Source organism: Thamnophis sirtalis, unplaced genomic scaffold (assembly GCF_051295495.1).
Source record: "Thamnophis sirtalis isolate CommonGarterSnake01/CBP01778 unplaced genomic scaffold, rThaSir2_p1.2 scaffold_7, whole genome shotgun sequence".
NCBI classification, from domain to species: Eukaryota; Metazoa; Chordata; class Lepidosauria; order Squamata; family Natricidae; genus Thamnophis; species Thamnophis sirtalis.
In genome coordinates, this window is record NW_028261387.1 from 52,386,552 (window position 1) to 52,412,023 (window position 25,472).

Below are 25,472 nucleotides of genomic sequence, written 5' to 3' on the forward strand. Positions count from 1 at the left end.
AAAAGCTATTAGACTGAGTTATGAGCCAGGACGTTTCTAGTACAAATTCCACATCCGTTATGATTTTATTAAGTGGCATTAACCAAGCGGTAAAGGATATATACAGAAATTTTTATTTTGCTTAATCTAAAAAGTTTCATTAGCTTTGAACAAAAATGTAGAGGCAAGATTGCACACTTTTTGATAAATAGCTGTGGAGCCTAAGGAATCAATAAAGAACCTACTAAGCCCATGCTGGATGCAGGCTGCCCATTTGTTATATTTCTTGATTTTATGACTTCCACACTTACAATAATAATAATATTAATATAATTGCATGGGAAATAATTCATGCTCCTAGTTCATTACTTGCAAGTCACTCATTCATTGCCTTGTATGAGTGCTCTGCTGCTTAGAGACACATTCCATGACATTTTAAAGTCTAGAGAGTGGCAGAAAAACTCCAGTAATGAGAATTTGAGATTGGTGTTATTCAGACTTCACCCAAAAGATACCATGGACTTCAATAAAAAGAAGTGAGTGAGAGATATTTTTTAAAAAGAGAGATAAGTGAAACAATAAGGGAAGAGGGCATACCACTTCAACCTTCTTTTATGAAAATATCACACTGATTATTTTCTGTTATCCGATATACATATTGTTATCAACTTTTCATTCAGATGTGGCTGTTCTTGTGAGTGGAGGTAATTATAGAAATGTGAAATTTAGCATAATGGGAAAAAATATTGCTGAATTTCTGGCTTGTTTCTTATTTCAGGAAGACAAAGTTTCAATGTTTTTACAGACTCAGGCTTTCTGAAGTAAAATAAGTTAGGGTTGAAATCCCTTTTCTAGAATGTTTGCGTTTTTAATTCTAATCCTCCCCCAAATTGGGCTTCATTGAATCTATTTTGGTTCTTCTTGGTGATAATGGTGCAGTATTATTTTCTACAATAGTAGTAGGTTTAAGAAACTTTTAAGCCTTGTTTTACATTGTAAGGTGGAAAACTAGTCATCAGTTAAGCCAAAATCAAAATTTATTAAAAGGCATGTAAATTGTAATTACTGCTGATAGCCATAGAGATCATTGCAAGACAAATATTTAGGAGTCAATCATCTGCAGTGCAGAGTGAACAGGTTAAAGTTACTACCAGTTGGACATGCGGTCGTAGTACTACCAATGTAATTCATTGTTTTGCCAGCAACAGAATAACAATTGTTTCTGCTGTTGTAAGCAACTTTATAATAAAGGTAATTTGCCTCTTGCTTTACAGCTCATGGATTTATTACAACAAGATTTAAGATCCCTAAAAGAATTACAATCTCAATTTTTAAAAGCCAGTGCTACCTCTGAATTGTCTCGGGCTTCGATTTGTACCTAAACAATGGGATTAATCTCCCTAGAGGTCCATAATTTCTCCACCGTATCATTTCAGATTTTGGTTAAAGTATAATTTCTGTAATGGATTCCTAGCCCATCTGATCCTGGTAGAAAAGTTTTTATGGAAGAAAGGCCTTGTATTAAACCTTAGATACTGTGATATCTTTGCTCATTCTGGAGATGAAGCAACACATATTTTATTCTGACCTAGAGCAAGACCAAATTATTTTTGTCTGTTTAATTAATTTGTATACCATGCAGTAACTCCAGGAAATTCACAAAGTAAAAATAGCAATAAAACAAAACAATGCAACAGTAAATAGAAGAAACAAAAGAAAGCCCAATCCAGGAAAGGTCAGATCCTATTCTGAAGTGGCTTCAACCACTTCAATCCAGGACCCAAGCAAAGAGCCAGGTCTTCAAGGCTCTATAAAACACCAGTAGATTCCTGGGGGAACTTCAATCTAGAGAGCAGGTGCTGCAACAGAGAAGGTCTGGATGGATGGCATTTTTCAACTGAAGGAACCCATCTAATAGTTCCTCCATGCTCCAGCAGCTCAGAAAGATTATATTCAGTGCAGAGCTGGTATTAAGCAGGTTCTGACCAATTCTGGACAACCAATAGTGGAAATTTTGAGTAGTTTGGAGAACTGGGAAATACGACCTCTGATTGGCCCCGCCCTCATCTATTCTCTGCCTCCTGAGTCCCAGCTGATCATGAGGGGATGGGGATTTTGCAGTAACCTTCCCCTGCCATGCCCACCAAGCCATGCCCACTAAGCCATACTATACCACGCCCACCAAGCCACGCCCACAGAACCGGTAGTAAAAAAATTGAATCCCACCACTGGTTCAGTGGTTTCAAGATTACTTCAAACAGTTCCTTCAGAACTCTGGATGTAATCCATTTGGTCCTGGCAATTTGAACTCATCTAAAGTATTCTCTTACCATTCTCTTGCCTATCTTGACTTGAATTCCTAATCTATCTCCCACAGTACTGCTTTTGTTAGGTTGGACTATTTTTTTTTTCCTTCTGTGTGAAGAGAGATACAAAGAAGGAATTAATCAGTTCTGATTTCTCCCTGCCCCCCATCACCTCCTTGCCATCTTCTTCTATTAGTGAACTTATTTATTATTATTTTTATTAATTAATTTTTAAGATTTATTGCAAAATCTTGATTCTTGGGGACAATCTGCCCGGGTCTAATATTGTGTTTTTTGGCAACAACATGGAAATGGTTTTCTACTGACTTTTTCCAGAATTCTTTTTTAAAATTTCAATCTGATTTACAGCCCTAGAATTTCCTATTAGTCTTTAAGTTAAAGAAGTAGAGTCTGAACCTAAAACAATTACCTGCATTACAATTTAACACAAAGAATTCACCACTGAATGTATTTTGATATAAAGCCAGATGACAATGATCTCCTCCATTTCTACATTTCCTGATTTGACACAGCTGTGGGTCTTTTGTTTCCACTCCCATTCTCCCACTTTTACACCTCTGTAAAAGGTGTAAGGAATGCACACTAAAATGCACCCAACTGTTTGCAGTAGTACTTCCTGCACTGAGGGGGAAAAGTGGTGGCAGTGACGAAATTTACCTTGTCAAAAAGTGCATTTGCTTTTGTTTCTATTGTCAGGATGGCCGAACACATGTTGGAAACCACTGGCTACTATAATGCAAGGCCAGGCTCTGGTCATTCTTCATGATGACTGCTTAATGGCCTGATTCTTTGTGGTGATTGATGCAGTGATCACAGTTTGTTTCACTTTCCCGTACAGGAAAGTAATGCCTGCTGAACATTGCCAACCGCATATGTCACCACAAGTGGCTTGCTCCGGCCGGCAGTACTGCCAATTTCAAGTGGATGAAAGATGGCTGGTATACACAGTAGGGACTTTAAACAGCAGATATCCATGTTTCCTGCAACCAGCTGAAATCAGAAATAAAAAGATCTTTCCATGCAGAGCAAAATGTTCCCCATGAACAACTGGCCATAATAGGCTGTAGGTAAGCTTCAACTGCGATGATTGATTGATTATATGCCATCAAGTTCTTGTTGCCTCTTAGCAACCACATAAATAGAATTTCCCCAGAACAATCTGTTCCTGACCTGGTCTTTCAGGTCTCTCAATGCTGCACTAGTTGCTGCTGTAACTGAGTCCATCCACCTTGCTGTTGATTATCTTCTCTTTCTTTCCATCTTTCCCAGCATTAGAGACTTTTTCAGAAAGCTCTGTTTTCTCATAATATAGCAATAGCACTTAGACTTATACACTGCTTCACAGTACTTTACAGCCAGTGGTGGGTTTCAAAATTTTTTGGAACCTCTTCTGTAGGTGTGGCCTGCTTTCCGGGTCCACTGTTGGAACCTCTTCTAACCAATTCGGTAGATTTGACGAACCGGTTCTACCGAATAGGTGCGAACTGGTAGGAACCCACCTCTGTTTACAGCCCTCTCTAAGCGGTTTACAGAGTCAGCCTATTGCCCCCAACAATCTGGGTCCTCATTTTACCCACCTCGAAAGGATGGAAGGCTGAGTCAACTTTGAGCCTGGTGAGATTTGAACTGCTGAACTGCAGCTAGCATTCAGCTGAAGTAGCCTGCAGTACTGCACTCTAACCACTGCGCCTCGACTCTACATCCGAAGTAGGATAATTTGAGCCTGATCATTTTTGCCTTGCATAAGAACTCGGGGTTGATTTGTCTGGTGATCCATTGGTCTGTTTTCTTAGCTATTCACGGTATTGTCCAATAAAATTCTACTATATTCAGCCGAAGTTGCGCAGTGGTTAGAGTGCAGTACTGCAGCCACTTCAGCTGACTGTTAGCTGCAGTTCGGTGGTTCAAATCTCACTGGCTCAAGGTTGACTCAGCCTTCCATCCTTCCGAGGTGGGTAAAATGAGGACCTGGATTGTTGGGGGCAATATGCTGACTCTGTAAACCGCTTAGAGAGGGCTGAAAGCCCTATGAAGCGGTATATAAGTCTAACTGCTATTGCTATTGCTGTATGTCACACATAAGAGTCATCCTGAAAATTTCCTTCTTTTTTCCTTCAAATGACCCTGCCCTTTTTAAAAATAACCCATTAGTCTATTCAGCAGTTATGCGCATGGCAATCCTGAACTGCCCTTAATTGCTTTGTAATGTTCCCCTTGTTGGGCGTCACCTTAACTACAGGTAGTCCTCAACTTACAACAGTTCATTTAGTGACCGTTCAAAGTTACAACGGCACTGAAAAAAGTGACCTGTGACCATTTTTCACAGTTACAACTTTTTCAGCATCCCCATAGTCACATGATCAACATTCAGATGTTTGGCAATTGATTCATATTTATGACTGTTTGTTGCCGTGTCCCAGGGTTGTGCAATCCCCTTTTGTGATCTTCTGACAAGCAAAGTCAATGGGAAAACCACATTAATTTAACAACCAGGTTATTAACTTAATTGCAGTGATTCATTTAACAACTGTGGCAATAAATGTAAAATGGAGCAAACCTCACTTAACAAATGTCTCACTTAACAATATAAATGTTGGGCTCAATTGTACTCGTAAGTTGAGGACAACCTGTACTGATTTCTTTGGAAACAGAACAGATGCATTTGCCCTTGAATTGATTCTGGCTGTAAACCCAATCAATGGAGTCAATTTTTCTCACAGTCCAAGAAGAGGAACAGACCAAGCCCTGGGAAAGACGCTACCTTTTCTGTAATTTTATTTCTTCTTTGGAAAGCACACCTTTATTTTATGTGTTGTGATCTACGACTCCGTCATTTTGGCTCTTTTGTTAAAGGTTGTTATTATTAAAGAAATGAATTGGCAATGAGTTGACAAAAATATCTAATCAAAATTTAATATAAATGCAATTCATATCCATAGGCATTCATACATACATACCCAATGTGGTTTTCCTTTTCAAAGTAAGCAATGTGGAAATGCAGAAAGCAAGAAATAACAAGACAAATAAATTAAACATGAGATAAGCAAAAGAAACATCACTAATTCCAGACTATGCCAACACTATTCACTTCTCCTTATCTTTCTTTATCATTGAGAAGCATTCCTTGCTTTTATTGTGTCCATATTCAGTTTTGCTCACTGTTGATTGCTTTTTAAACTTCACATCTTTTTTCTCTGAAGATCTGATCAGCTCCATCTAACCACACTCTTAATCTATATCCTCTCAATTTATTTGCATGCCTTTAGATATTTGTTCCACAATTCAATCTTCATTCGTTTTCTATAAATCAACCAACTCCCATGTATCTTTTTTGTACGAGCTGGGAACAGGATGTTTAATCTACATAAATTCAGCATCTGTTCTCTTCTTGTTTTATCACATGAATTCCAAACATATTCAACTTTTGTTTCTCTGAACCTATCTACTCTCATTTCTATATAACTAAGTAGATACCACTCAACCTCTTGACACATTTACGCTGATTAATATTTTTCCATCTATTTACCCTGTTGCTGTAGTTTTTTTATCTTTTATATATAACATGCAATTATTAACTCCATTTTCTTTGTCAAGTACAATCCTTTTAAGATTCATACTTCTCAGTGCATCATACAGTCCATTTAACAATCACTGTAAAACATTTAGGTTCTTTGCCAAGATGGTGACACTGGCATATAAAAGTACCGATGCATTCATATCCAAAAATGAGTTGTGATTAAGTGACCATGGAGGTGTTGCAATGGCCAGGAATTCAAGAGTTGGCTGTAAGCACTACTCATTCAGCCCCATCACTATTTCTGTTACTGAATGAGAAATTGTATGATTACTCATACAATCAGAATGCAATTTTGATAAGTTTACATGTTTTTTAAATGCTATAAATTGAATGCCATTACAAATTCTTCTTTGTATTCAACATTTCATTTATGAATCAGAATATCAAGATATTAATGTGATCTGAAAACTCACCTTCTTTCTCACACATACTGTCTTCATATAAAGCAATATAGTAATCTAAAACTAGACTTGACATAGGTGCTATCAGCTCAGAGCAAGTCCCACAGCATTCATTCTGCAAATGAACATTCAAGATCGACGCTATATTCTTTCCAGCTAGATTTCTCCAACTGGTACTTTTCAGGTGAGTTGAACTTCAAACTCCCATAATTTCAAGTTTTTGAATTATAGATCCTTAAATTTCAACAAACTTGGTGGAAAGTAGATTGAGGAAGCCACTTTAAAACAGTAGCACACATTTGGTTCAGCCCACTTTGGTTGACAGAGAGTGATACATTTACACACAACAACATGGATATTTTACATATCCAGGATAATTCCAACCTGCCTGATTACGTCATGTCCACCCAACAATGCTTAATAGGAAATTGAATATATCATTTTAAAAGAAGATTGAGCAAAAAAGAAGGAAAGACTGAAGAAAAGATAATTAGGTAATTAGAACAGAAAAAGTGATGTACTTGAAACAATGCAGCAAATTTCTATCCATCAAAGGCAGTAAACAACGCCAGGAGTATGACAGGCAGAGGAAGGCAAATAGGAAATTAACTACAACAAATAATTATCCTTTGGCAAGATGACTTTCATATACTTAAGATCACCCTCTGGTAGTAAAAGAATCCTGTGTCTTTACAATCAATACAGGGCTAATAGGATTATATGAGACCAATATATTAATTACAGTACTTTCCATACCGACTAATCTCTTAGAGTAGCCAAATGTCCCCACTGATCTCTCTACATTATTAATAGCCTGTCAATGGTGCTGTGAGGTTGGGTCAGATGCAATGGATGGCAAATGATAAGTGGTGTCTTTTACAGCATTCTTCCTATTGCCTACTCCAGTTAATTCTCACAAATAAGGGAAGACATCTCAGATTTACTGCTTGTATGACTGGATATTGGTGGAAGCTCTCTGACAAGGAATGCATTGGATCATCCACCTTTTTGCAGTTCACCCTGAAGGCTGTTGAGTTCATGGAAAGAGAAAAACCCCATCTGGGAACAGCATTAAGTTTCACTGCTTTGGGGACCATTTGCTGCGACAGGATCATTAGGAGAAGGGAGTAAATGAAGGAAGCTGGGTTAGATGGCATGGTTCAGAGAAGTCAAAATTTGTGACTGACTCTAGAAAGAAGCTCCAGCAGGAAAAATACCATACAAATCGGACCTGCCAGCTACTTGTGACAGATTTTCCCCTACGTATACCATCAGTGCTGACAGAAAAGCTGAATAACTCATTTCTGAAGGATCCTTGTAGCAATTAAATGAAATCAAGACTGTGGAAAAGAGGACAGATTTCCCAAACCAGACACTGCTTTTGACAGCCTGTTTTCATATTTTTACTATGTTTATATTTCACTTTTCTTCTACAAAGCTCAAATTTTTTCTCTACCACCATTTTTTCCATACTACATAATTTGATTTAAAAAAAGTTAGCAGAAAAAGTATGGCAGACTCACCTAAGAAGACTCCCATGGATTTGAATTTGTGACTCCTCTGTCATTATCCAATAGATACGAATAATATCCATCCTCCATAACAAATATTGTTTCTCTGCTGATTGTGAATGATAGCAGGTGCAGTTCAACAGATTAGTGAAATTTGTGGAAATTGTTATAACCACTATATCATTCCAGCTGTAGTTCTAACCCATGTGCCTATATTTAGCATGTTGTTCATAGGATTCTTTAATAAGATATGAAGGCTATAGAGTCCTTGGGTTATGACAGCAACTGAGACTGAAATGTCCACTCCTAAGCAATGCAGTTGTAAAGAGCAACATCAAATGGCCTCCTCACTTAGCAATGGCAATCCTGGCAGTCTTGCATGAGTTGTTAAGCAAGAATTCACATGATCATAACATGGGAAGTTCCAGGCAAACAGGAAGGGGGCACTACCAGCGGATGCTGGGACCTGCAGATGGGGGGCTGAAAAAGGGGCGGGAGTGAGAGCAACTTGCAGAAATGACTTCCAGTTTCCTGCTGGCTTCCCCATTTACTTTGCTTGTGGGAAGACCGCAGGGAACATTGGAAATCATGATCACATGACCACAGCTTATTCTGATGTTGATCCTGAGCTGGATGCTAAATACCAAGATGGAAATCTCATGACCATGGGGATGCTGCAACCGAACCAGTAATAAATTCCTCTCCTTCAGTGCCATTGTAACTTTGGATGGTCACTAAACAAATGGTTCTGATCCAAAGACAACCTGTATAGGCACAATGAACATACAGAAAATGTTTCTCCTTTTATGTATAGTGAAAATATGGGAGGTAAATAACTTTTAGCATTTTAAGTTACTTCATCGCTTTTTCAATATTGTAGTTCACAGATTTTTGATTCTCCTCCTTTAGCACCTTCATTGTACCTGAAACTCTTCACTGATAAAAGTAAAATTTAATAACAAAAGCAGTCATTTCACTACTGAGTACTTCTATCTAAATTTCAATAATTGCAAGGGGGGAAATAGGCAGGATACAATAAAGATGAAGTGAACATCCTTAGAGACAATGCTGCTTCTGCAGAAGATGGAGGGTAACATAACCATCTTCCAGTTGTCATTGCATTTAGTTATGATCATTTATAGTCCCAGTGATTAGTGGTTATGAGAAGTGAACTCAAATGCAGTTTGGAGGGGTGACTCTTGTAATAGGATAAGATGAGATGCAAAGCACTGATGCAAAGTAGATGTGCACTAAAATGAAATAAACTGAATTAAAGTGTAGATGGACAAAAGCTTCCAATACATGAAAGGGGAAAAAAGCCTTGAGAGAAATCTATACTTTAATATGGTGATGAATATTGGAATCAAAGTACAGAAATCCAATAAGAGAACTCCAAAGTTACAAAAATATTTTCCCCATAGATTACCTGTTAAAAGCCAAAAAAGTATAGTTTGTTAAACTTTACCATAAAGTTTATTCAGAAATAAATCCCAATGAGTTTCATGGGACAGCATCTCCCTCTTTCTCTCTCCCATCTATGGGTGATCTGCAACCTTTGAAATGTACATTCTCATTGGGCAGAGATGAAAATGAGGCCAAAGTAGACTTTGCGCCAACCTGATCAAAGGCTTTGGTAGCATAGGGATGCAGTGGCTCAGTGGCTAGGATGCTCAGCTTGTTGATCAGAAAGATTGGCAGTTCACAGTTTGAATCCCTAGCGCTGCGTAATGGAGTGAGCTCCCATTACTAGTTTCTGCCAACCTAGCAGTTCGAAAGCATGTTAAAAATACAAGTAGAAAAATAGGAACCACCTTTGGTGAGAAGGTAACAGCATGTTGCGTGCCTTTGGTGTTTAGTCACGCTGGCCACATGACCATGGAGACATCTTTGGACAGTGCTGGCTCTTCAGCTTTGAAACGGAGATGAGCACCACCCCCTAGAGTTGGGAGCAACTAGCACATTTGTGCGAGGGAAGCCTTTACCTTTACCTTAGCATAGGAGATGCCCACCTGGAAATATTCAGAATTACAAAAAAAAATCCTGATGGTAATGTACAAACCAAATCCCTACTGTGACCGACCCCAGAAGCAACAATTTGCTCACTGATATATTCTCTGCTATGTGCTAACCTTTTTTCTTTCTTTCATATTTTTAGCTTTTAAAAAAATGTATGGGCAATTAGTATGTTGCAAAGCAAAGTACCAGCCTCAAGCATAACCTGAATTTCCAAAAATATCCTATCAGGAGCAATCTTAGAAAATAAAATGGCAGATGGCAGCTGCCCACTATTTGGCTTGCCTTCTGGCAAATGGGTGTTTTGTGACAGCCCACACACCATTATATCCATTTTGTGAGATACTGTAACAGGCTCTCATGTTCTAAAAGTGCCTAATGGCTCCCAAAGGTCAAGGACCTTGCGGTAGAACGCTGTCTACAGGGGCAATCCCATTTGGCATAAGGATTTTATCATCCTGGCTCTCAAATATCAAAGAAGAAATGGTAAAGCTTGGAAACATGCAGGGTTTTTTCTTAAAAAGCATCCAAAATAATTGAGGAATCAGCGCAACATGTCTACGTTTAGAAGATATTCAGGCCAGATAGGAGGATGTAGCTCACTGTGCACCACCAGCTTATGAAAGCCAAAGCTATACCTGGCAATGGCCACCAGGTTTGGCAGCTTTAATTTGGGTCCAGACATGTTAATGAGGAATAAGACAGTCACTGGCTGCTAGTCTTGGTGTTGATGTATTATTTCCATCATCAGGTGATGAATGTATGTTAATTCTCTGCTTTCCTTTCTTGCTGGGAACTTTTTGTCACAACCGGGCTGTGGAAAAACAGTATTCGTTTGTTTCTTAACAGATTTAAGAAGCGGCCACCTCCCAAAGAAACACTGGGGACTACCAAATTGAAGACAGGCCATATCATACTTTCACTGAATTTCCACAGAAATGAAATTTTGTATGTAAAACTGACATAATTCATAGCAGTATTTTAATAGCTATCTAAAACAAATATCCATAGTTTACTAATAAGATACTAAATTAAAAATTTTATAGGATTTTTCTTAAACATCTGTGGTTTATGACTTCTAGAATTTAAAAAAATGGAATAAATTCACATTTTAATAAAACATTCAGAAATAAAAGTTGAGTATTTTTATTTCTCAGATTCCGGAACTGAATTACCCGTTTAGAATCTCTTTGGAAAGTCTTGCTCTGAATAAATTCAATCCTTTTTCTTTCTTTCTTTTTTTTCCTTTTCTTTTCTTTCTTTAAAGATGCATGGAATTGCTTCTCTTTTAAATTGTTTGGAAACGGTGTGCAATAAATGTCCATTGGGTCTTCTGCATTTTGGTTTTTACATTTCTAACGAACATGATATTTTGTTTTTTAAATTAAGAAAAATCTTCTGGATATAAATATTCAATATTTATGTTGAAAATATTCTCCACATTATTGTTGATGTTCAACCTGCATGAGCTAAGCTAAGGCATAATAGACATCAGTTATACAATATAAAACTTAAATGCAAGTCTCAAAATGTGAGCAGTCAATGAACAATTTTCACAGAATATAACAAAAGCTGTTGTTAGTAATAGCAATAGGGTTAAGCAGTGTGACAACATTTCTAAACAAGTAACTAAATCTCCAATAGAATAGAAAAAAGAATACTTGCCATATTTTGGAATGACTGAGTCAAAAATCAAATCCTAAACTTCAATCCAGCTGAAATCTTGTAACCCAACCTAGAAAAATCAGTTTGCCTCCAAAATATCAGTGAGTTGAAACAATTTGATAAATTAGAATGAGCCAAAATACCACTTAACCAATGGATAGAATTGATCTACGGGTACAGGAAAACTTTAGTTGAATTTACCACTGCTTAAGAAGACCCTATTGATTACTAAGTCTTAAACTTCATGCATTTTTTTTTCCAACAAAGAAAATGAATGCTGGCTTAATGTACTCAACAAGGACATGCCACAATACATATACTATTTTGTTGCTTCTTTAATCCGTATCTCTTGATTTTGTATACAGGACTTAGATACATCTCATACCACAGGTAGGTGACAGGATCCCACAGGATTATGGAAAGTTTTAGAGTTCACAATCTTCTTTCACCCTGATACATGTGAACAGAATATTAAGAAAACCTTCTATTAATATGCCATATTTTCCCATCCTTAGACATCCCCATGTATAAGATACATACCAACACCAACTTTTCTTACCCAAAATTCAGAAATCAATATTTTAAGCAATCAGAAATCATGAGGCTACTTTGCAGACATAAGGTATCAGTAGTTTTGCAACTGCAGTCCTCCCCCCCTTCCCCTGTGTTATAAGAGGCCCCTTCATTTTTAGGTAAATATTTTTAAGAAAAAGTGTCATCTTATACACGGAAAAATGCAGTGTGTGTTATTACAACAATATGAATCATAAAAAAGCTAATCATAAATGACATCCTTGGATCATTCATCCATTGAGAGTTGACAGGTATCTTTTGAACACTACATTTTCTCGGCAATAAAACAGCATGTCCTGTCAGCCAGGCATTCTGGCACTTGTCTTATCAGTATTTAATTGTGTTTTGAACTGAAAACAATCAAAAGGTATCCCACCCCACTCTTTCCTAAAGTTTTTTTTAAAAAATAATCAGAAAGAATAGGATAAATTCTCTTCCAAATCTACCACCATTCATGTTTAATAAAGTTTTATAGATATAAATGAAAACTTTTGCTCTAATCTATTGTCTTCCTCATATATTGTACTATAATTTTCATCACGACAGGGCTGGATGTGAATGACGGGAGATGTTATACGAAGAACATATTGGGGAAAGGTATGAATTAAGAGAGAATATTCTTTGTCAATGACCAAGTAGAAAGGCAGGACACTGAAAATCACTGAAAAAGTTTCCGCCATTGTTGGAAAAGCAGAGATGTACAGGGTTGTCTTTGTTTAGCAGTCACAATTTGGACCAGAAACTTGGTCATTAAGCAAAGAAGAGAAATTATGTGATGGCAAGTCTTTAGTTTTCCTTTGCTTTACAGCATCAGAAAGGTACAATCTTGCACAGCTGGTGAGTCCAAATGACAAGGAACTTTTCATGAAAGTACTCACTTTTTCCCCATTGTCAAACCTGCAGTCGCTGTTGGAGGCAGTTGCTAAATGAAGATTTGATGTATGCAATTCCTCCTCTAACTAGATTTTAGCTTACAACTTGATAGTTGATTGCATATATCAGTGGTAGTCAACCTGGTCCCTACCACCCACTAGTGGGTGTTCCAGTTTTCATGGTGGGCGGTAGGGGTTTGCTATAACTCTGCTTTATAAATTTTATAAAGTAAAGTTACTTCCCTGCTTTATAAATTACCATTAATATGGAACCGGTGGGCGGTTAGAAAATTTTACTACTAACAGAGTTACAAAAGTGGGTGGTAGGTATAAAAAGGTTGACTACCCTTGGCATATATTATATGCATACATTGGATTACTAAATGGCAAAAATTAATGTTTAAAGTTTGGGATGACAAAATAAAGCCCCAATGAAATTCAGAAAACCCATCCAATACTAACCCATATTTTAGGGAGAAGATCCAGATGTTCAGATTTTTTTTAGTTCATTACATTTTGAATAGCTTTTTAAGAGCATTCTGAACCATAATCAATCAAAAGATCAGTTTGATTTTGAGTATTCTTTTTTTCTCTTGGAGCAGTGTATCTAAATATTTAAACTTGTTCTCAGCGTCTATCTGCATTTGGATGTCTCCTATCTCCTCCATCTATCTGACGCCGTTTCTTCAAAACCATTTCCCATTTTTAGCCAAATCATTGCTTCTGCATTATCCTTTAAAAGCAGTAGCCAAGAAGATCACTGCAAAAAGATAAGAGTGCCAAGTCTGTTTTCTGTAACAAAGCACTAATACAAAATCTCTTGTTTTGTTCATAGGTGGCCCTTTCATATAATGAAAATTGTAGCTGTCATGATCATCTCTACTTAACTAAACCATGATTTAATCAGTTAATCAAAATACCTAACTTCATATGATAACCTAAGTCATTAACTAACCAGGCAAAATCCCCACAACACATCAAGATAAATGTAGCTTGTGAGTTTGTAATGTGGGGTATCATGTGGAACCAGATCATGTGCCCCTTTTTAGCCTGTGATTTTATAGCGTAGTACAGGGGTATAAAACTCATGTCATCACGGCAGCATCACATGACATATCGGGACTTTCCCCCCCTTTGTTAAACCAGTGTGGGCGTAGGCAGTGCATGATGCATCGGGCCTGCAGGCCATGAGTTTGACAGCCCTGGCATAGTGAATCAACCAGCTCATGTGCTCCTTTTGCACTTATCCTCAGCATTCAATACAATCTATATACCATATTTTCTGGCATATAACACAGCTTTTTAACCCCCCAAAATTATTTAAAAATTGGGGGTCATCTTATACATCAGGTATAAGAAAGGTCATACCAAAAAGCCAAAACAAAAGAAAAAGCAATGCTGCCAAGCAAAAAGCCGTGTCGCCACCAGCGCAGACGCCGGCCTTTCAATCGATAACCACGGTGCTCCTTGCCTGGGCACGTGGATGGATGAGCACTGGGATGGCTTAGTAAGGTCTGGTTGGCGGTCTGGAGACGGAAGGTGCTGAGCTCAAACTATGAAAGCCCGGCAGCGGGGAGGCCTTAAGCCGGCTTGCGGGCACCTGAAAGTAGGGGGTCGTCTTATATGCCCAGTAGCCTTATACGGCAGAATATACGGTATATATATAAAAATTGTTCTGTGTGTGTGTGTGTGTGTGTGTATGTAAAGTCTCCCTTTATTTCTTTATCAGCACAAATACAACATATATGTGTGTGTGTGTGTGTGTGTGTGTGTGTGTGTGTGTGTGTGTGTTGTATTTGTGCTGATAAATAAATAAAGGGAGACTAGTATAGATCTATTTCAAGCTATTTAGCTCTCATCAGCTAGCCATACCCTTACTGGGAATCAAACCTGTGCTGTATTGCATCTTAGGCAGATGTGTTAACCACTAAGCCACAGAGCTCGACTCCTTATCAGCCAAACCAGGGTGAAAGGTATCTATTTAGATTTTACAACCCCCGGTATGCCCAAATATGGGAGGAAGATCTCTACTTCCATTCTCTGTCCTTCGGCTCGTCACAAGAGACCATCCAGACAGAAACCCAATATTTTTACTGTTGCCTTTTTGTTACATTTGTTGTATTTGTGCTGATAAATAAATAAAGGGAGACTAGTATAGATCTATTTCAAGCTATTTAGCTCTCATCAGCTAGCCATACCCTTACTGGGAATCGAACCTGTGCTGTATTGCCCAGTATATATATATTCATAATTCTGGAATGCTTCCAGCAATTTCAACCAAACTTGGTTCAAAGATGACTTACTCTCTGGAAAAAAAAATACTGTGGGGGTAAGACACCCCTAACAGCCCTCTCTGTGTGTGTTCTGTTAAGATATAGCCTGTTGCGCCCTAAAATGGCTTCTACTGTACAGCACAGTGGAGTTGCAATGGTAATGGCTTCACAGTACTCCACAAGGGGGCTCCCTAAGTAAGGGGGAAAACTCAACATTAGAAATTACATTTGGTCAAGACATTTCCCCCCTATAAATAAATAACAGAACAACACTGGGTTATCAGCCAGTCTAGTATAATTCTCTTCCCTGCTATCATCTACCCTGACTTAGGTTGTGATACTTTAGCAGTGAGGACAGTGATCTGCACAGGCTCAGAAATACATACATATGAATACTGGCATTAGAAAAGAGACAGCAAGAGACCTCCAGTGAGAAAATGGCAAACTGAGACCCTAGAGACACAGGAAACAATTGCAAATGATGGCTGGATACTGGATCTTGACTGCCAAACTCTCTCCAAACAAAGGAGAGATCTCGAGATTGTCGATATGTACTCTGGATAGCTGTTTTTTGTGAACAGATGGCAGGAACTAAAATTTTCACAGCAGCTTGCAAATAGCTGGGAGACACTGAACTCACTGCTATCAATGTAGCCTTTATGAACTCAAGATTCAACCAAACCTCACTTCTAAATAATTTTAGATTTTCCTTTTAAAAAAATTGCTTTTCGAAAATTCTTCAGAAGCTCATCAAATTCATTGGGTGAGTTTTTCTTCAATTGTTTCATACATTTTAATTATGAATTTAAGGTTTTGTAGGGGGAAAAGTGACTATACAATAAAGGGTTATCATAGTGTTGATTTTATACATTTTTAACTAGATTAAAGTTCTAAATGAACTTGCATTAAGATTTTGAAATTAATTATAAGAATCCTTCCCATGGGAAACTTCATATGTTTACATGTTGAAAAAAAGAAAGATGACTTTGAAGGTTGATCAGTAGAGGGCATCAGAGGGAAATAAATATATCAATGTATCTTTTGAGAGAAATCTGTGACTACAGGTAGTCCTCAACTTAGAACCATTCAGTTAGTAATCATTCAGTTTCAATGGCAGGGGGGGGAAGTGACTTAGGACCTTTTTTCACACTTATGACCATTTGCAGCCTTCCCATGGTCATGTGATCAAAATTTGGATGCTTGGCAGTTGGCATGTATTTAAGTTAGTTACACTATTCTGGGGTCATCTAATCACTTTTCTGTGACCTGACAAACAAAGTCAATGGGGAAGCCAGATTCATTTAACAACTGTGTTACTAACTTAGCAACTGCAGTGACTCATTTAATAATTATGGCAAGAAATGTCATAAAATGGGTCAAAATTCACTTAGCAACTACCTTGCTTACTAAAGGAAATTTTTAGCTCAATAGTGGTCGTAAATTAAGGACTATCTATATTGGATTCAGAAAAATAATTTTAAAGATATCTGCTATTACTGATATACTAACTAGATGGTCTAAAGGAACGTGGTGGCTCAGTGACTAAGATGCTGAGCTTGTTGATCAGAAACGTCAGCAGTTCAGCTGTTCGAATCCCTAGTGCCGTGTAAAGAAGTGAGCTCCCGTTACTTGTCCCAGCTTCTGCCAACCTAGCAGTTCGAAAGCACATAAAAAATGCAAGTAGAAAAATAGGGACCACCTTGGTGGGAAGATAACATCATTTAGTAATGCCAGCCAAATGACCACGGAGACATCTTCGGACAGCACTGGCTTTTCAGCTTTGAAATGGAGATGAGCACCGCTCTGTAGAATGAGAACGACTAGTACAGATGTGCCTGTACTACCTTTAAACTAGATGATATCATGGAAAAAGAAGAATTTCCACCAACTAAAGCTGAAATTGATTTAAATGTGGATTTTACAACAACAGCTTATAAGGAGATAGAAAAAGATTGAATAGACAATACACAAACGTATTAATTGTTGGATATACATATGACACTGTATGATTTTAATGATCAAAATGACATATAAATACTAAATCAGAATAGTGATGCGGATGACCTTTTTATATTGGATTTATAAAAAGAAAGTGTTGAAGTTGTCAATGATTTCTTGAGACAGAAAATATGAAAAGTGATGTGGATAATCTCCTCACATTTGATGTACAAAATGAACTTGTTAAAAATTGTCAATGATTTAGGGAGAAGAGGCAAATAGAGCATGAAAAGGAAACAGATGTTGGACAATATATGAGGAGACTAAAATTGTGAGAAAGGGGAAAGTATATGAAGTTGATATATTTGATCAAGGCTAAAATTAATTGGTTGTTATTTCTAGTAATGTTTATAGATTTACACTAACTAGAACCAGATGACAGTGTTTTAAGGATTTTTTTGGTCAGATTAAGGGGATTTGATTAAATACAAAAATAAAATAAAAATGTAAAAGGAAAGATTCAAAGTGATTCAAACCCTTCGGTTTTGTTAGCCGCCCTGAGTCCCTCAGGAATAGGGCGGCATACAAGTTGAATAAAACCTCAAACCTCAAATATAATTAGAAATAATTACACGGTTGCATCTTCTAACCCTTCAGGAACTGTTGCTAATGTAGGATGGAGTAAAGAGGCTTTGAAGATTTGTTTAAATCTTTGAATGGGGAAAAATATGGGATGAAGAGATGCTGGTTGGTTGCATTTAAGAGATGATAATAAGCTGTTAATGCTAACTATACTTGCTGGAGATGAGCAAGAATATCTTTTCTTTTTTTCGTCATTCCTGCACATTTTAATTTTTCTAATTTTTAAATACTTTATCTTTTGTTGTCTGTATTACTTTTATCTGTGTAATATAAATCCAATCCTTAATAAAAACTGATGTATGTATGTATGTATGTATGTATATAAAAAGCGTGACCCGTCAAAACCGCGGAGGATAAAATCGTGATCGACGAAAGCGCGCATGTGACGTCATCACAGCGCGACGAAAAAAATTAAAAATTGAAATAAAATTAAAATTAAAGCAAGCCGATTCACATAAAGGTAAGGGTTAGGTTAAGGGTTAGGGTTAGGTTTAGAGCGTTAGCGTTACGTTTAGCGTTAGGTTAAGGGTTAGCGTTAGGTTTAGCGTTACGTTAACGGTTAGGTTTAGGGTTAGATTTAGGGTTAGGTTTAGGGTTAGGTTTGGGGTTAGGTTTGGTGGGAATAGGGTAAGGTTTTCGCTTTATTTTTACATTTTTCGATCACAGCGCGATGTTTTTGTCACGCTGTGATGACGTCAAATGCGTGCTTTCGTCGAGCGCGATTTTGTACTCCGCGGTTTTGTGGTGGAACCTATAAAAAGAACCAGGCAGCTAAAGTTATAAGGGGAAGAGCAACATTAACATTTCAAATGAAATTATGTTTTCAGACAGAGTGCTTTCGTTTCAGCTTTTAACATATTCCGGCCAAGAACATGTAACCAGGGATTGTCCATCTTGCTGTGAATCATAGCAATTAGGAGCAGCAGCATTTGCACACACACAAAAAAGGAAGACGCTGGTCAAACTCCTTCAGCAAGACCTTGCTCGGTGGTCGCAATTTCGAAATCAAATATTCGACCAGCCAGGAGCAGGTTCGAAGCCGGAATTTCCTTGCTTGAGACGGGATTGGGGACAGAGATCGGCTTCATAACGATAACTACTACTAACCCGTTTTGTTTTCCCCGGAGGGACCCAAAGACCCGCCGTTGAGTGAAGTGTTAAAAGGGAGACGGTCTCCCTGAAGCGAGAAGGGCGCCAAAAGAGACGGGTGGCAGCCGCGCAGCTGAAGCCCCTGAATTATGGATGGAGCTGCAAGTCACTCTGCCTCCAGCGCTGCCTGGTGCCGGCAAAGGAGGGAAAGGCAGAGTGGGAAAGGTGGGGGGGATCCCTTCTTTAAGCCCCTTGGACGCTGCTGGAGGGCGGACGCGCGCAGGGAAGAGGGAGGGGAAGGGAGGAGCACATCCTAATGCAGAGATGCTGCAGTGGCTCAGGGCGCGCACACACCACACGGGCAAGCGGGCAGCAGCGGCGACAGTTGCAACAGCAGGAGGAGGTGGTGGAGGAGGAGGAGAAATAGGGAAAGGCTCACCTGCAAAAGGAGGACCGGCAAGCAGAGCAAGAGGCGTTTGCTGCTGCGCCGGAGCTTCTGAGGCGTTCCTTTGCCCCGGCGCGCCACGCACAAACACGTGCCGATCCAGCCACTCTGTGCCCGAGGTAAGAGGGCGGGCGGCTTGTTTATTCTCCAGACTTTGGCTTCCCGGAAGCCATGGAGGCTGTCGGCTAACTTTCAAGACCCCTCTTGGCGGAGCCGGTTCTTGAGAGGGAGGGAGAGGGAGAGGGAGGGAGGCCGGGCGGGTGTGCAGGCAGCCGAGCGAGAGCATGACATCAGCGGAGCATCCCACGCAGGAAGAGATGGCCGGGGCGGGCTCAAGAGCCCCGCTCGTGCCGAAATCCTGTGGCGGGGCGTCCTGGAAACGGACAGAGGCGCGGCTGCGAAAAGAGGAGAAGCCAGGAGACCAGGGGAGAGAGGAAGGGAAGGGTCCTGGAAAAAGTATTTGCTCAGCCAGAAGCGGTGGTGGGATGGGGGAGAAAGTGAGGGCTCTTGGCTGGGACCCTTGACTGGCATACGTCGAGGGGGACCTAGGAGGACCCCTTTTGCACCTTGGGAGAACCCCACGAGTTCTCAGGATACGAGAAGAGCAGAGTCTGTCTTCCTCTCCTGGCTAAGGTTGAAAAGCCAGGGGAGTGCAGGTTTCTGAGAAGTGCGGGTGTCCCCCTTTTTTTGTGTGTGCGTGTGGTGTCTTGTTAAGCCCTCCTGCAGAGGGCAACTGGAAATGTGGGCAGTGGCTGTGGAAGGAGTTTGCGGGAAGAGGCATTTTGTGATGAGGCGGCTTTTGTGTAGCGGAGTGGTGAAAAGGGCTCTAGTGCCAAATTGCCTTTCATCCATCGATTGCCTGTTTATTTCAGTCCTTCTTAAACCAGACTTGCACTTCTTGTGATCTGCCAAGCTGAAGACTCCATCAGGGTTTGAAGGAGATCAACCAAAAGCTAGGAAAACTTCTGGGTTTGGTGCCCAGAACTTCTAAGCACTGGGGAAGGGGTGATGGTTAGGTCTAGACAGAGAAAGGGAGCAATCTTTGGTCACTATATACATTTGGCATGGGAGGTCATAAACTGTACAGGTTGTCCGTCAGTTTTGAAGATTAAGTGTATTAAAATGAGAAAGAAAGTGTCCCTCTCCACCTTGAGCTCCTTCTCATTTTGCTTTTCTGACCTGAAAGCTCTTGTTTGTTGAAAATAATTTATCAACCATGATGTCCACACATCTGTTATCACTTTATTCCAAGAATAAGATATGTTTACCTCTTTACGTTTAATATCTTTGGAGTGCTGTTCTTTACAAAATATTTTTTTCAATTTATCTCTTGTTAAATCTACATATTTGTGCCAGATACTAGATGTATCCTAGTGCCTAATGATAAGACAACAGGCTTCCAAAACTGAGATTTGTCTTTAAAACTTAAAAGCTGGTTTAAATGGAAGAGATTCCTTCCATAATTGGTTCCCATCTTTTCCTTTCCTGTTGGTTACAGTAGGAGGGAATTTTCCTTAGCTGGAAAGAGGACTTTAATTGGATCATGCCAGGAAGCCCATGTGTAGCATTTCACTATTAGAAACTTCATGTATCATGTGTTTCAATGATATTTTCCTGCTGATTGAGCTTCCCTATATCAATGGGGATTGACAAAATATCTTCCTCTATAAGATCCTACCTTCCAATAATAAATGTAAAAATTTATCTTAGCATTTAAGGTGCCATAGAACTCTTACTTATTCTAAATGGGCTAACAGAAGCTTGGAGGTATGAAGGTTCAACCAATTTGTGGATAAACCAGATAAAGACATTTGCTTAAGCATAAGCCTCTAAAGCTTCACAATATCTGATTCTGATTTATTTATTTATTGATAACTCAAGATGGCAAACATATTTCTTCTTCCTCTTCCTCCAAAGCCAGCCAGCCAGCTTTCATGCCTGAGACAGGAAGAGAACTCATAGTCTCCTGGTTTTTAGCCTTGTGCCTCAATCACTAGACCAAACTAGCTCTATACATGATGTACTTTACATTTTCCTTAAGTCCAATTTTAGTTTTATATATTTTAATTCAAAAATGTCAGTGTGTAAGATTTTAATCTAGCAAATATCAGCAAATGGATAAATATTGCTTGCTTATAAAGCATTATTTATAAAAAGCAAATTCCAAAATCTCCAGGCCGTTTGGAACTCATCTTACTGTATATCATCCACCACACACACTGAAAGAGCAGGCTTTATTATGACATCCTCATCTTCCAAGCAATGCTCTGCTTATTTAACCATTAGGTTTGATCTACAGTTGTTATCTGGATGACAGAATGAAGTGGTCTTGGGGTTTCACTCTGTTACATTCCTCTAAGCATCATTTAGCTGCCTGGCTACCAGCAAAACCACTCGGCCCTTTTCCTTTATTAATGTACACGCAGCTACTAAAAATCCTGCTAAGAATGTGTAGCAAGAAGTGAACTAGAAACATACTAGAAATATGTAGCAAACAGCCTGAAACATGAATTAATGTGAGCAGAATGCAACTGCTGGATGAAAAATACATTACCTGATTAGGTAAGGTTGTATATAGAACCTTATAGTAGGGATATAGTTAGGAAAGTTCTACTATACCGGAGTCCTGAATCATAGATATTGATATCTTTATTGGTATAGCTAGTGATGATTCATTGGGATTTCAGGCAACTCAAAATACAGGAGAAATTTGAAAGTCGTCCATCTTTTTGTTTATTTCAACTCATTCCGCATCTACTACAGAGATACGCATGTGATTCAGGGGCTATTTAGGAATGGAAAATTATGTATTAGTTTGACTGCTATATATTTTTTAAAAAGCTTCTGACTCAGTAGGAGCAGCCTTTCCCAGCATGAAGACCTAATGACAAAAAATCATGCCCGAATGTAATTCTGTCAGAAGGTGGGCTCCTACCACATATAGTTAATTTGCTCTATTTAAAAAATAGCACTTAACATGATGGAAAATCTGCAAGTTTTTTCCCATCTTAATATTCCTTTCCTTGATGTTCCTTAATTCTACAGTTTATGCCAAACTTGAACATTATTATTTTAACTTGTCCTGCATCTCTTGTGATCCTAATTTTTAATTTACTGAGACAATGATTTGGGATTTGTTAGTCGGAGAGTAGGTGAGAGATGATCCAGCAAATGTAAAAAGCTATCAGTTTAGAAAAGTTAGTCTAAGCAATCAACAGTATCTGTGATTGCTTGTGGAGTATAAAAACATGTTATTTTCTGTAGCAACCATATCTGACTGCCTTTCTTTTTCTTGAAATTGCCAGAAGCTATACTTTTTATGGAATCAAATGATCCCATCTGCTTTGTGCTTGTTGTGAAAATCACGGCTTTCTTTTCTGGTTGGATAGGGATGCAGCCCTGTTATTTTTAAGCAGCATTATATTTGTTTAGCAAAAAATAGCCTAAGTTAGAGAGATTTTAATGGAGAAAGAAATACTACTGAGTCCTGTAATAAAAAGGATTCTGTATTTCATAAAGTATAGCAATTATCCCTCCCCCCCTCAGAATGGCAAAGTCAAAACATGTTTGCACTTCGGTGAAACCTCTGTCTAGTAAGATCACGCCATTCATAAACACATGCAACTGAAGTATTTTTCAAACCTTGCTTGTTTGTATGTTCAGTCTTTGAAGCCAGATTTGGGGAAAGCTCTTGCCATAAAAGAGTTTCTGATGATCCAAAGGCAGGAATAGATGCCTAAACCAAATGTCAAAGCATTATTAACTTATGTGCTGAAGTTTAGTTAGCGAGAGTGGACAGTTCTTTTGAAAAGGGATTTTAGGAGAATCTTCCCTTACTGTGAACCAACAAGAACCATGACACTCTCCATTACTTATCTTGCTCTTCAGGCCCAAATCCTTTTTTAAAAGTATTGACTTTTGTGTATGTCATTTTGGTCTTCCTTTTCTGGAAATGTGATACTGTATGGCAGGAAATTATATTAGGGAAAGCCATAAAATGGTCATATAATAGAAACACGGGACTGCATTATATTGTTGAATTATCTGTGGGGGGAGCATTATACTTATTAGCAACTCACATATTATCAAAACAATATTTATTATTGAAAATGTTATCAAATCATTTTCATTGGTATGTTCTTGAAGCTGAGGATGCTCCCAGATAACAAATGTGGATAATGTTCTCTATAGTGTCCCTATCAACATGACTGTAACTAAGGAACAACATCAACAGAGCCATCTGTTTAAATGTGGTCATCAACAGAGGTCTTGAAAAGGAGATTAATTCTCTCTTTTTCTCCTCTTTTCTCCATGAGGTTTTTTTTTTTTTTTTGTAGTTTTTTCTGGAATTTGAAATAGCTCATCATTAGCTTAGCTATATACTTCATTATTTACTTTAGGGATGTAAAAAGAGATTGGATTTGAAAGCATTTTAGTTAAATCTCCCAAGCTGAAGTTGATCTTCCAAATTTCTCTTTTCTCATGGTCCTCATTCAGTTACATGTCCAGGCTAAACACAGTAAGGCAAAAGGAAGTGGTGGGAGAAACAGGTTTTATGTGCATGGCAATCTTGACTTCATTGACCAACTGTGCAGACATTCCTGAGTCAGTCAAACTCTTTGTATGGTGCCACATGTGGCTGCATCACATTCTATATTCTCCTGTCATTCTGAACAGTCTCTTAGGGCTTCCTTATTTCTTTTACTTCAAATCTCTTTTAGTCTGTATTCACTGCTCTTGCTTCTTAGAGTTGTTCTGTCCTCCTGTTGTCATTCAAGCAAATTTTCCTGAATTGTTTCATACTCTTTTCTACTTTTCACTCCCCATAAACCATCTCATCTGCTTACTGTAGCAGCAGCAATCTCAAATGTCTCAAATAATCTTAAAGTTTATTTATTTACTGATCTTTTATTTATTTACCGATTATTTTTTGCTGTCATCTTAAAACGTTACTTGCAGAGAAGAGCAGAAAGAAATAATTTAAATTTCGGAAGCCATATTTTCAAAGTAAGTAATAAAAAGCAGCATTTTAATTATTTAAAAGTTTATTTCTCTTACTATTTATTTAAAAAGAAATAAAATTGAGGGACCAGTGGTGTCAGAAATGTTCTTAGTCTTATGGATCTCTATCTTAACTCATGAAGTCAAATTCATTCTCTGAGAATAAATCATTTCCAGTCACTGTGTCAAATTGATTTTATTGACCTTTTTGTATCTTGTTCATAATCTAAAATTAGCTTCTATTTAATTTAATAATAGAAACAGTCTCCTTCTCCTGTCCACCTGTATGCATTGCTCTAAAGTGAATATGGATCCAAATAAAAGCTAGATTGTCTAATTTGAACAGAGGAGATCAAAGCAAACCCAAAGCTTCAGACTCTGCTAACCCCTTCTCCTTTCCACCCCCTTTGATTATCATTTTGCCATATTAAAGGTGGTAGGGAATTGAAAAGGTCCTCCACTCCTTGGTGACCTTGGATTGATCAATAAGGGCATTAGCCTACTATGAATGTTGTAATTATCTTGAAGCCTTTACAGCCTTAAAACAGATGAATGTTCCATGGCCTTTATGAAGGGAAGCCAACAGACATTAATCAGTATTTGATTTGGATCAGCAGTCAGCTTCCATTAAGAAAATAAAAAATAAAACCCCCCAGTGATCTGCAGCACACAATAAGTAGAGCCAAAGATAAATCATTGGTGCATTTTTGAACTATTTGAAAAGCAAGTAGGAGAATTAAACAGGTTTTGGTTCTGCTCTTTCAGCCAATGAGAAAATCTGTCACCAGAAGCATCCAAATGGCAAGGAACTGCTCTGGAAAGGAAATTGGTAGTGCAGCATCACATGAGGAAAAAATATTGAGGCTTTACCACCATCTGAATGATAGCAGCCTTCCCACATGCTCATGAAATAAAAAGATCCCTTCTTTGTTCTAGCTCACACTTACAAAAAAGACAAGAGGCCAAGATTGAGAATACATAACACAGTCCTCACAAAATCACTAAGTCCCCACAAGTATGATCCTGTCCAGGCTGAAAGTACAATACCATATCAATCAGAATAGAGCTGTAAGGGACCTTGGAGGTCTTCTAGTCCAACTCCCTGCTCAAGCGGGAGACCCTATACCAGGGGCCCCCACCTTTTGGGCACCAGGGACTGGTTCCAT

At 38.5% G+C, this 25,472-nt stretch overlaps 1 protein-coding gene across 1 annotated transcript in view; it reads left to right on the plus strand.

Moving 5' to 3' along the window:
- Positions 1–19,278: 19,278 nt before the first annotated feature.
- CNTN2 (contactin 2) overlaps positions 19,279–25,472 on the plus strand; it is a 58,348-nt gene continuing 52,154 nt past the window's right edge. Inside the window, exon 1 of the mRNA XM_087720049.1 lies at positions 19,279–19,424. The gene's annotated coding sequence lies outside the window, so the exon portion shown is untranslated. The remainder of the gene's footprint in view (positions 19,425–25,472) is intronic.